The 12,993-nt window shown below is 50.1% G+C and overlaps 1 long non-coding RNA gene across 2 annotated transcripts in view; it reads right to left on the reverse strand.

The window, feature by feature from the left end:
• Nucleotides 1-3,495: 3,495 nt before the first annotated feature.
• Nucleotides 3,496-12,993, reverse strand: part of LOC116668861 — a 59,478-nt gene continuing 49,980 nt past the window's right edge. For both annotated transcript variants that reach the window (XR_004326079.1, XR_004326077.1), the window contains exon 3: nt 3,496-3,786. This is a non-coding gene — a long non-coding RNA (uncharacterized LOC116668861). The remainder of the gene's footprint in view (nt 3,787-12,993) is intronic.

Below are 12,993 nucleotides of genomic sequence, written 5' to 3' on the forward strand. Positions count from 1 at the left end.
ACCGCCCTGCCTCATCTAATAAGCACTCTCCCACTCTCCTTAGGCTTCGCGGAAACAGATCCTGAGGTGTGGGAGGCCCAGCACAGCTGACCTCCAGAAGGGCCAAGGGGGAGCCCTGCACCACCTTCCTCGTGCTGGATGAAGTGCCGGACGGCGGCGACTGCAGAGCGAGGACGGGCAGCGGTGTCCCTCGCCTGGGCGCCCCATCGGGCTGCCATCGGTGTGAAACACTCTGGAGCCCTGTGCGTCCAGGCCCCCACCCCCTCGCTCCTGCTGCCGGGTCTGGCTCCGGGGAGCAGGAACGAATGGGGACATGCAGCCGCCCTCTGTCCCCTGTCCCCACACATGAGGAGCCCCTCCCAGTTACACACACGGCATGCCGGCTTTGCTTTAGACTTGAAGTCTCCTTTGAGACGCGTGTTTGGTGGAGCAGATGCCCCACCAAGGGAGCGAGTCTCTGGCCTCAGATTAGCTAAGCAAGTTGGCCAGCAGAGACTGGCGACCTGAGACTGGGCGCGCAGCAGCCGGGGGGCCGGGGCGGGTGCGGCCGCGTCTCCTCGCAGCCTGTGGGTCCCTGGGTGGGTTGTGTCTCGGCCTGCGCTGCGTGTGCAGCATCACGCTCCAGTACAGGCACTGAGGGTCTAACCGTGCATGTGACCACGCTCCCTGCACGAAGCTCAGATCCACAGGTGGCAGTGAGGAGCGCCTGCAACTTCCAGCCGCTGTGCGAGATACTACCTTAGGCACCTGGGCTTTGGAAAGCAGGTTCATGGGAAGGGCGGAGTCTAAGGGGCCCAAGGGCACAAGGCGAGACCTGGGACTCCAGGTGCAAGGACGCCCCTGCAGGAGGGGCTCCCGGAGGGTCCGCGGCTGGGGCAGCGCCGCCTGCTGGACTTCTGAGGACCTGAGCACAGGTGGTAAGTCTGACATCCTGAGTGCGGCTCTAGACGAGCATGATTTAGGTTTATTAATTAGTTTGAAATGACTATTTTTTTTCCTTTTGCAAAAGTTAGGAATCCTGTAAGAAGGAGGAAGGCTGGACATCCTCCAAGAGCCAGGACGGAAAAAGACCCTCCTTGACGTCCCAGTGGACCTCAGAGAAGCCTCGGGGACGGGGAGGACGGGCTCCCACTGCGAGGAGCCTCAGGGCGTGGCCCCAGCGCCGTGCTGGTCCCACCCTGGAGTGAAAGGAGTGAAGCAGGATTTATACTTCTGTTCTAGAGACATTGTACTATTTTTTTTCTCATAGTGCTGCTTCCTTTATTTTTTTAATTAAAACATTTGTTTTAATTGAAGTGTAGTCAGTTACCATGTATCAATCTGTGAGTCATGTTTAAATGTGATCTTAACATAGAGGAATAAGCCATTACTAATTTGAAAGCCGCAAGGAAGCCTGAATGGCACGGCCCACTTCTCTTCACACGTAATTTTATAAACACGTTTAGAGCACAACCCTTACCCTGGCATGGAGCTCGTTACAAACTTACCTCTGTAACCTCCCTCCCTCCCTCTGCGAAAAACAGGACACTCCCTAACCTGGCAAAGAAGAAATAACTATTTCCATCACGTCTTTAAGTTTGTAACAGTTTTAGGAGGCAGCTCATGGGATTGTTTTTGAAAACCACAGGGCGAAAGGTCTTTACTCTTTCGATCATTTAGTAGAAATGATAAACCTCGATTGTCTCATGTTTAATTTTTTAAACTTTATATATTCATTTGTGTTTTAATTTGGGGGGAGGTAATTAGGCTCATTTATTTATTTACTCATTTATTTTAAGTGGAGGCAGTAGGGGTTGAGCCTAGGACCTCGCACGAGCCAAGCACAGCCTCCACCACTGAGCTGTGCCCTCCCCAGTGAAAGTCTGTTTTGTTTTGTTTTTTGTTTTGGAGGAGGGGTACCTAGGTTTGTTCATTTATTTACTTGATGGGGGGACTGGGGTTGAACCCAGGACCATGTCTGCTAAGCACACGCTCTGCCCCTGAGCTGTGCCTTCCCTGATGGTCCCATATTTAGATCATAGGGTGAAATGACATATGTTTTTGAAAACTCTTTAAAAAGCAAACTGTTAAGAATTCTCTAAGTGAAACTGCAACTTCCCTGTCTGTCTGTGTAACTGCCCGGACGCCAGGAGAAGCCCGCACATGCCCTGTTGGGCACACACAGTGAGCGGCCGCACAACGGCAAATGGCCGGCACCGACCACTAGGGGCACCGTGCTAACCCACGACGCTCCCTGCGTGAGCATCACCATGGGATGCCTTCTCTTCCCCACAGATCCAGGTTACACTCATTTTCAAGAATCATCCCAAATCCCACCTGTTGGTGAACTTCCGAGGGCCGCCCCCACTCCGGGAACAGGGCCCCTTCCGCGTCCTCTGTGCAGCTGCTGCGCCCAGTCGCGGCGGGAAGCCTCCACGGAGCCCGCGCGTTCCTCTGGTGCCTGGACCGTCCAACAGGGCTGTGCGCCTGCCTGTCGCTGTTCACCCTTTTCTGCACTCGCCTCTTGTGTCCTCAAGGAGGTTTCCTGTCCTGGGCGAGGGAGGCACCTCACACAAGTTTAATGCCTGCCCCCAGGGACATTCAGTGGGCGAGGGCTGATCTATGAAGACCGCGGTGCGACCCCGACAAGCGCAAACTGGGACGCACAGTGCCTTCAGTGACGTCCCCACACAAGAGAGAGCTTCCATCGGGGGGCTTACTTTCTGAACAGTGTATATGCTTAATGACATGAACCCCTGGAGGAGTGTGTTCTGGTGCCCTTTTACAATTACAGCAAGAATAACAGTGCCCACAACCCTACAGACCCGCACGGGCTTCACGCTGTAAACCCACAAGTGAAGCACTCACCCGCGTGCGTTTGCTACTAAGCGTGAGCTGGGCTTGTAACTGTCACTGTGACGTTTCCCCGACAGTCGCCGTTTTAGTAGTTTCTCGTATGACACTGAACCTCTGATCTTCCAAAAGTATGATTTTACTAGTTGCTCTGTCTTCACAACCACCACCCGCTTTAAATTAGAATTGGAAATAGCCAGGGTCTGTGTCTGAAGCCTGTCTCTATGGCCCGCGCATTTCTCTCCTTACAGGCTCCTCTCCCTGCATTTTCCGTCCTTCCCTCTTCCCAGCCCTCATTCACGCGCACGCAGTTACCTCTCTCCAGCCACATCTCTCCACTGCCCCTGGGCTGAGAAGCACATCTCAACACTTGGAGAAAAGTTCTGCGTATGGCATTGTGAGCACTGGAAACAGTGGATTTTTTTTTTTAATTAAATAAAACACACCTTCATTTAAAATTTCCCCAAGGACCCTCCTTGTTCAGAGCGACCTGGAAAGGCTTCTGTGAGTCAGGTGAGAAGTCTGAGTTACAGGTGGGCGCATGGGGGTTCTCTGACCCGTGTCCTCCCCCACGATGGCTCCACGTCCCCCTCCGCCTCACTGGGGAATGTTGCGGACAGTATTACGCCCACTCTTTCACACTGCTGGACACACCACTGACGCTGGGGTAAAACCTTGGTGTTTATTTGTACCCACAAGATCGTGTTTGTCGCTTTGGGTGCGCTGGGTTCCCAGAAGTAGGACATGAACTGTATAGCCGACTTCAGCTGCTGAAGATGTGTTCCAAGTGGCCTGTGCCTGCCCAGGCTGTTGCTGCTACGAAAATGCTGCCTCTTGAAAAGAAGGTGGGGCAGGAAACCACTGGGGCTGCTGCTTCAAGCATGGAAGCTGGTGAGACGAACTGCATGCACTTGACTTGCCTGCATCCTGGCAGGGGGAGAAGACCCACCACACCTGGGTGGGGAGGAAGGAAACGAAGCAGAGATGACGCAGCCAGCTCGGCACGCGCACGCGTGCGTCTACGGGGACCGCCCACCCTCTAGAGTTGCAGTAACAGAATGCCGGCCTAAAGCCAAAGGTCATGGTCACAAAGCAGGTGAAACCAAGAGAGAGAAGAACTTCGGAGAAGCTGGTTTCCAGCTACGTGTTTACGCTTCACACGGAGCCCAGTGACTTCTCCAGATGACCGCGGAGCGGGACCGGGCAATTCCCACGCCAGCCCGGCGGGCCCAGCCATCCCGGGATAGAGCCACCCGCCAGAGCGAGCCCCGCCTCCAGGCCATCCAGGCTGTCGGCATCAGGCTTGTGCCCTGCTCCTCCCTGCAAACGGCCCCAGTAAGGAGCAGGGGCAGGCTCCCGGGCCCCACCAGAGCGCGGGGCGCCCTGCAGAGGAGACCCGCCCAGGACGGCAAGTCCAGAGACACAGGGTGAGAACCAGGGGAAGGCAAGATGCGTGGAGCGCAACGCCCCGCCCTAAGCAAGGAGACTGAGGCATGGAGAGCCGAAGCGGCTCAGTCAGTCATCCCCTAACTGTAAGGAGAGCTAAGCAGAGGTGAGGGCCTTAGCGTGAGTGCCGGCGCTGTGTGTTAGCCACAGGCGCAGGGTCTCACTGAGAAAATAAAAAGGGCCACAGAAAGGAGAGGACGACAAAGGGTGACCGAAACGTCCAACGTTAGGTGCAAGTCCCTTCTGAGACATTACTGGGAAAGAGAAGTTTCCTGGTGGTGTTGGTCATCTTTGCCATGTTGGAGAATTACGGGACATGTCCAACCCAACTGACGGAACCAAACCAGGGGAGCATTTCTGACTCCGGGACAAACCTGAAAATCAGTGAAGAGCTTTGGAAACGGTCCCCCTCACGCTGCCCTTAGTGACGTGCAAATCCAAGGGCAGGAGCACGTAGGGAGGCTGACGCCCAAGGTTACAGACCGTGGTCCACATGCCCACTGGGGAGAACGGTGGGGGGGGGGGCCGGGGAGCAGCAGAGCCGTGCAGGGAGGGGTGACGTGCAGAGATCTGGTGCCCAAGGCTGTTTTCTGAGACAGAGGCCTACTTTTCTAATGCTGATTGCCCCCCTCACATTTCAGTGACGCCTCTGAAGCAAAAACAAGTGATTCGATCTGCACGTGTTGAGTTCTGAAGCTGCGAATCACCAGACGTAAACGGCCACCGGCCATCCTCTGCCTTCCACACATCTAACCCCTGGCCAGCTGACGTCGGTGGACACTTATCCTGGGCCGAGTGCGTTTTCTAACATATTCAAAATTAGCATCAACGAAATGTTATGTATCAAAAATGAGAAGTCACATCTAGTCTCACCAATGTCATTGTCCTTCCCATCAAGCCAACCCTTTGATCAGACGCTGTTTTGATCATTAACTTTAAAACTGGGTGAACAGGTGGCCTAGCCCATTTGTAAACAGGTGTGTTAACTCATCCCCGGAGAACAGACACAACCCTTCTTGGCTTGCACTATGGGTGTGGGTCTCTTAGGGAAAAGGATTGTTTTTGAGCTAACAAAATCCCAGTAACAGCAAATTAGCTTAAAAAACATTTGGCAGTGAAGCTACCTCCACCCTTGTTCTCGGCTCTACAGGAAGAACTGCAGAAGACATTGCAGGCTTCATCACACACAGTCCGTGGAAAACTCCAAGTGTTAGCTCAGTACCAAGTGTGCCACATTAGCCAAAGAGGAAGTCATAAATTAGTCTGAAGTTTATCCGAGCAAACCATTCAGGTTTTCCGTCCCGCCGTAGACCAGCATCCAGCATCGAGCAGCACTTGTCACGTCTGTGTCATCACAGACTTCCATTTTTAAGCAAAGACAAGGCAGCTTTCAGATGTCTGGGCTACTCAAATTTCTGGACTCTGAGAAAATACAAAGCACTAACTCTAATCTAACTTTTCTCCTGCAAGATTTCATCACAAAGTCCTCAATCCTGAACGGGCAGGGATGCTCAGTCAGCTCTGACTCCAGAGAGAACACGGCAGAGAGTCGTCTGCACGCCTCAGTGCGTGGCCAGCTTCTAATGCGGATTCTCTCCTCTTCCGTTTGATGTCCCTTCAGCCAATGGGAGCCCGTGCGTGAACCACGTCGCTGCCCCATTCAGCCGCCCGCGTCAAGGCGGACAGCTGATGTCACAGACTCCAGTCAGAGTGAGTGAGCAGGACGCAGGGATCTTCCTGTGGCCCTGGGAGGCTGGCCCTGAGTCACCATCGGCGCTCAGCCGTGCCTGACTCAAGCACTCCGCTGTGGGTGTCTGGCAGGCCCAGCTTTAAGATGTTCAGAAATTGCCAGACAGACACCTGACATTTGACCACCACTCTGTCCTCAAAGTATAAGTTTGTTTACTGTTTCATGTGTTCTCAGGTAAGTAAAGACCCGTGCCAATGGTAACCGCATCTCGTAAGGGACCGACAACATACAGTGCGAGGAATGAGGACCAGCTCTCCAGGACCCTCCCAAAGCTGGAGTTTTTAGCTCTGGATTTTATAAGAAGGCAACAAACTCAACTCATATATTCAATTAAGTAGAGAAATATGATTATCTGATGCCATGCAATTGAGAGCTAATTTTCAGAAGGATCCCCCGGATCCCTGAAGTATTAATCATCTCAGGGAGGGCCGGCAGTGATCACCCTCCTCTCCTGACTCAGCCAGCAAAATGGTTTAATCTACTTCAAAATGTATTCAAGACAAAGTAGATAGAGAAACATTGTGATTGCCCTTTACCAAAAGCTTACATGCTAAAATCAAAGTATATATTCATATATAACATAGATATAAAATATAACATGTATAGATTTCATATATAATGTTATACATGTGTAATATAACACATTAACAATAGCTATATTATGTTTATATTTATATATCTAAATAAATCTTCAAATTTATAAATATATTCATATAATATAAAATATATATTTATATATTATATTTTAACATAGGCATAATTTTATATCTATACCCTGATTCATGTGGGCTAGAAATTTATCTTAGTCTGGGCTCTGCACACAGTGGTGCTCAATGCATGTAGGTTCTATGAACTGTTCATGGCTGTGCTAAGAGTGAAGGGAGGAACCAATTTTCAGGAGCTGTGCCTTTAATTTTCAGCCCTGACTTTGGTCTTCTTTCCCCCAGGAGACGGTGCGCGGGCGCTCCGGGCAACCCGTCCTTGTTACTGACTCCAGCTACGCTGTTGCTGGACTCTTGTAAATGCAGAATCTAAACCTAATTCACACATTTGCAAGTGGGGTTTGAGGGGAGTAGAACGTAAGGGAGAACCATCACCCCAGCAGCTGGAATTCCCCTGGAAGGAGACACAGCCCCCCACTCTGAAGCCTGAGTCAACACCTGTCCTGGACACTGGGGCCTCGGCGCCAACCCTGCCGGCCCAGCCTGCTCGGGCGTCTGTCCTGCTTCTCTGGGGCACTCGGGCCGGGAAGGGTCCAGGAGGGGCGGGGTTGCACTCATCACATGGCACTCACACCACACTGGCCACTTCAGTCAGGCACCACATTTGTTCTTTGGTCAGACACTCTGCGCCCTGAAAAGAGCCAGTGAAGAAAGCAGTTTCCCTTGGGGGTGGGTGGAAAAAAAACAAGGAAAAGAGAAGGAAAAGGCAAAAACAAAGCCAGCTGCTCTTGAAGATAAACGGCGCAGACTCTGCCGAGAACTGAGACCATTCGTGCTGAACAGCAGGGCGTGAGGTCAGATGTTTTAATCCAGAAAATGCAGACAATTATGACCCATCACGTAGGCCCCTGAGAAATCAGAGCCACAGGCTCTCTCAGCGCAATGGCTCCACTGCTCCATGTGCTCCCGGTGTAGGGATCACCGTTTCCCAGAGGAAGCCGGCAAGTCTGTCTGCAGAGAAGGCTGGTGTGGACGAGGCCACTGGCTGCCGTGAGCACATGCACAGGACAGTTCAGTCTTGTCACCCCCTGGCCTCAGGACGAGCTCCCCTCTTTCCCGCCATGGTGACAAGCCCAGCCAGACAACAAACAGCTGGGTGGATGCCCCAGGACCACACATCCGTGGTCTCCATGCCCTTCTAATCAACTTCCTAATTAGAAAACGCCTCGCTGGCACGAGGTGTGCAGGGCGGCCCACCACATAGCAGCCCGCAGTCCTGGGCTTGCTGGGAGCCTCACTCTTACAGCTGCTGCTGCGTTTTCCTGGTGCAGAGACAGAATCAATTCGCTTGCGTCTGGCCCTCAAGACATATTAAATTTATCCTGAAGGAAACTGGTTTCTGAAAAGCTCTTGCCCAGATGCATCAGGCAGGTGGGATTTCAGTGAACCAGAGGGTCCACTGGCAGATGCAGCATTGATTTCTGAGCGTTCACAATCTAGCAGACAGCTCCAGAGCAGCCCTGATTTGATGGCTCTCCACGGGGTGCCCTGCAGACGCGATTATCTCCACAACCAGTCTGACTAGCTTTGTTTCATGGCGACCCGGCCTTGAGCTTTCTGCTTCTGTTCAGATGCGAGAGGCTGGGGGAACACATGCACCAGGGAGGGGGGATTGGGCCACGTTTGGAGTCTGTCTGCAGGAACTGTCCAGCCTTTTCAGGGCTGAAGGATCGAGGGGTGACTTCGACTCCTCTGAAACCATTCTGTTGAGTACCATTCTGTTGAGTACCATTCAAATACACTCTGAGCCCAGGATGAGAAAACAGCAGGCAGGCACCACTCAAAACTGGGTTGGAGCTAGAAAGCCTCTAACAAAAATTTCTGTCAACGTCCTAAAAAGAGCTCCCACCCCATACATTTTTAATCCCTGAGTTCCTGATTGAGAGACCTAAGCCCGACTCTCCACCCCTGCAAATGTCTCAAGCGAAGGTCCAATAATCTTGAGGTCATTTCCTCTAAAGCCATTTGAGTGCACTGTCCAAGCAGTCAGACTTCAGCATAAAGCAGTCAGTGTGCAACATCGAGTTATAAAGTTCCTTTCAACTGCTTTCATGAGTACCCAGATATGTCTACAGCAGCCTCACACAATGCTCAGAGAAGGCTCGAATGCTGCCAGCTTACAGACAGCATGTCCACACTGGCATTCTAAAAAGCACACACGCCTGCCCTCACAAAACCTTCGAAGAGATTCATTGTAGGACCCCTGCAAGTGCAGAGATACATTGTAGGACAGAATTTTAAAGAAATAAGGCCAAATAAGCTTTTGAAAGATAAAAAATATTGATACCCCGCTCCATCCAGCATCATGAGGAACCCATGGAAGAATGTCCCTGGGAACAGCCTTGGCACAGAGAGGCCCCCTGGGACAGAAGCCCCCCCCCAACCTCTCTCCCCCCTGGAATTGAAGGAGTGCCTGATTTCAGGTTAGTATTTTGGCAACTCACTGAGCTTTAAAATATGTGCTATAAAAGGCTGCTTTTCTTTCCAAAGTTGATCTGCAACCTTAGAGATAAACTGAAAAAAAAAAAAAAAAAAAAGAAAGAAAGAAAAAAGAAAATTGCCTGTAGAAACCGCATTTTCAGCTAGGTACACATCACCGTCCTCCTGGCCCTGGGATCCTTCGCTGTCTCTAAGGACAAGCCCTGCCACCTCCACGGTGTCCGAGACCCCGTGTGACAGACAGTGGCGTAAAGTAACTCTGTCAAGTGGAAACTAATATGACATAATTTTGGCCCTTAAAAAAGAAAACTCGACTGTACCTTGGAAAGGCAGTCAGGCACAAAGAACGCAGCGTGGTAGGTGACACTCAAGTGCTCCTTTCTGGGTGCACGTGGGCACTTTGGGGTTAAAAACCGAACATCGATATTTTGCCCCAAGAAAGTTATCACCCATCATAAAACTAAAAGGAATTGTCTTAATCGTAGAAGCAGCCTTGGCTCGTGTCTGAGATGAAAACTAGCAGTTCTTCCTTGTTGCTACATTTCAGCTTAGAGCTGGACATATTTTTCTCTAGGCAAGATTTCATGAATCTGTTTTTAGCACAATTTGGTATTTAATACTGTTTGGGTTAAATAATTAAAAAAAAAAGACCCTCAATTGTTTTCTCATTCTGGTTTACCAGCAAGTTTAAAAATGAAACAGATAAAAAAGTTTTCACATATACATATATACACATATATATTCATTGATATAAACATGAAAAATTCACATATTATGCAAAAAATAAAAGCTCAGTGTGAGTATTCAGAAACTTCAAGTGTGAGGGGTAAAATGATCAAAACCAAGAAGCTTCATATAAAGGGTTAATATGTTTTCCAGTACCTTGTGTTTGAGGTTTAGGGTCATTGAAGGTAGTTTTCTTTTTTGGAAAGGCATAGTTTTTTAAAAGAGAAGAAATAACCCTCCAAAAAGTTGCATTTTTTTTTGTCAAATATTCAGTCATTGTCTAAAGCAAACAGCTAAAGTAAAGCAACTCTGTTAAAAAAAAAAAAAAAGCCCCCAAATAAAAGCAAAATAAAACCCATAAGTGATTTCAAATATTCAGGAAACTATAGACAGACAGTTAAAGGGTAGTAATTTCTACTTAAGTTCTACCTTAAAAGCAGATGAAATAATTAGGTCAGTTAAAATGAAAACCTTGCCTTTTAAGGAGAGGATAGAGATTATGAAAACAAGAGAGAACTATTCGTCAGTTCTGAGGCGAAAGCAGCTCTAACTAAACATCAAAACAACCACATTGCAGGACCACAACCACAGAATTACATAAGAAACGTGTGTCACCGATGACAATAGAAAATTAGGATTCCACCCGGCTTTTGACTTATTTCTCAACTCAGAAGACTGATTTGGAAAAACAGTCTCCATTTTTCTGCAAAGAACTGCAAGTATCGGAGGTAATGCTCATTCTCCTCTTTCCTGTCTGCAGATCCTACGGATCAATAGGAACTTCAGTTCAATTTGCAAAATCTCCAGTAAGTTGCTTGTTAAATCAGCTAAAATCTTCTTCCAGCTAGGAAAAATACACACCAGTCAAAACTAATTATGTCTGGGTTTTCACTGAAGCAACATTTGCTCATTTTCCTGGTCTGGATACAGTGTTTCAGAAAATATTAATTAAACACATTGAATAATGGCTGCTGTAAATTTCTGAAAACAATAATCTCCAAACAGTTCATTTTCACTCCAGACACAAGCACCAGAAGATGGATGCCCCAGCCTCCCCACCCCAGCAGCAGCGCCCATCCTTTTGTTACTGACCACGGGAGTTGAACTTTGCTCCACTTTGGGAAGCAGAGCCGACGCTCGGGAAACAAGCACAGGACATATTTACCTGGAGGGAATAACCAAGGGGAACCTGAAGAATTGCACACAAAGTGGTCCCAGGAACGCGCCTGCGGTCCCCGGGCTCCTTCAACTAGGCCAGCCTCCGCCGAGCCGTCGCTCCCACGGCAGCCACCCCGCTTCCATCTTAGGGACTCACCCAGAAAATTCTCCAACCTGCTCCACCGCTGCAAACTCTTCTGCTTCTGAACGCCCACCGTTCGTTCTCCGAGCATCCAATCAACTTCCCACCGCACCTCTTCCCTAGTGGCGCGCAGACACCCGGCCAGCTGCTCATCTCTATGCTAATTATTTTGCCACATGGACAAAAGTCATAATGCTTTCAGACAGGAAACCAACAGGCCTGAAGTCCAAGATGGAAATTAATAAGTTGACACCGCGAAACGCCAGGGAAGAGGCATGCGTGCCGCGCTCCGCCTGGTGCAGGAAGTGGGGCTTCCGTTGACAGCAGCCCCCGGCAGGAGGGGCTGCGAGCCCTGGCTGGCTCCCTGGGAGGCCACGGAGCCGCAGCAGAGCAGCCTCAGCAGCCCTGCTGACTTACCCCGGCTCAGGCTGCATCCTCTAAGCACCACAATACACATCCATTTCCCCAGACCCGAGCACGGAGGGAACTTCAGCCCTGAGCTAGGTAACCTTCAAGTTGCGGCTGTAGAATAAGCCGGTCGTCCCCAACCTTCCTGTTTATTGAGCTGGCAACACAGTCAGACAAGACTGGGGATGCGTGCTGTATGCTTCTTACATCGTACCCACAGGCCCCTAAATCTCTAGAGCAGAATGTGTAGCATGTGCAGGGCCGTATTTCATGTAATAGATGAGAACTGTAAATACCAGAGTCAGGCTGTTGACAGCCACCGGCGAGGCAGTATATCTAAAAATACACCCCCAACACTGATGTGATGGTAAATTCATGCCGTGGCCAGAGAGACCTCAGAAAGGCAGCTGAACCCACAGCCATTTCCCATGGCCCTACTGCTGAGCACCAAAACAACACAGACAGAGCTCCCAAACCTGCCCCACCACCTCCTCAAAGGGAGGAACAGTGACACAAGAGTTAACGCCAACTGACTCCTAAAGCCCCTTTCGGGCTGCAGCGCATTCTGCTTGGTTTCAGCATCGCCTTCCCTTTATCGCTTTCTCTTCAAACAAAAGACACAACTATTTCTCTGAGAAAGTTAAAGCTCCGCCAGCCTTTCAGTATCGCTCAGAGAAAGTTTCTGTCTGAAAAGGCAGGACCTAATACGGTCTCAAAACACAAAAGGGAAGAGAGAGATAAGACTTTAGCATCTTTCCGATAGAAAAAAAAAAAAGTGCTGATTTTGTACATGGCTTCTTGAGTCCAGCAACAAATGCTCCACTCCCGCGGTAACCATGCCATGGCACTCTCTCTGCAGACCTCACTCTGATAACACTCAGCACTGTGAAAGGCCACGTTAAATCATAAAGGCTACTTAGCACCTCCCACCCTTCCCCTGGACACTAGCCTTGAATACACAGACGCCTGTTTAGTAACAACTCCAGACAGCATGCAGACGGACCGGGTGCCCACAAAGATCGACAGGGAGAGGAGCTCTGCTGGAAAACGAGTCCATTGTTGGCTCATTTGTACGCCAAACCAGGCAATTTTAAGAGCTGTCATAATCTGTCATCAAAGAAGAGCTGACGGTAGTCAGGGAGACAAGGAGATAACTATTTGCCAAAGTCCTTAAGCGATCCGGTGAAATCGTCCTGAGGAGCTGCAAGTGGCCACAACCAGGTACCCACATGCAACCTTTAATAAAGACAAAGAGGCACCTGTCTGTGGGAGAGTCAGCGGCCATCCAGCACACTCCCGCTCCGCAGCCTACTTCTCCACCCAGGCAGGGCTACGTCTGCCGCGGAGAGAGAGCATCGCACGTGTGCACG

Source organism: Camelus ferus, chromosome 15 (genome assembly GCF_009834535.1).
Source record: "Camelus ferus isolate YT-003-E chromosome 15, BCGSAC_Cfer_1.0, whole genome shotgun sequence".
Classification (NCBI taxonomy): domain Eukaryota; kingdom Metazoa; phylum Chordata; class Mammalia; order Artiodactyla; family Camelidae; genus Camelus; species Camelus ferus.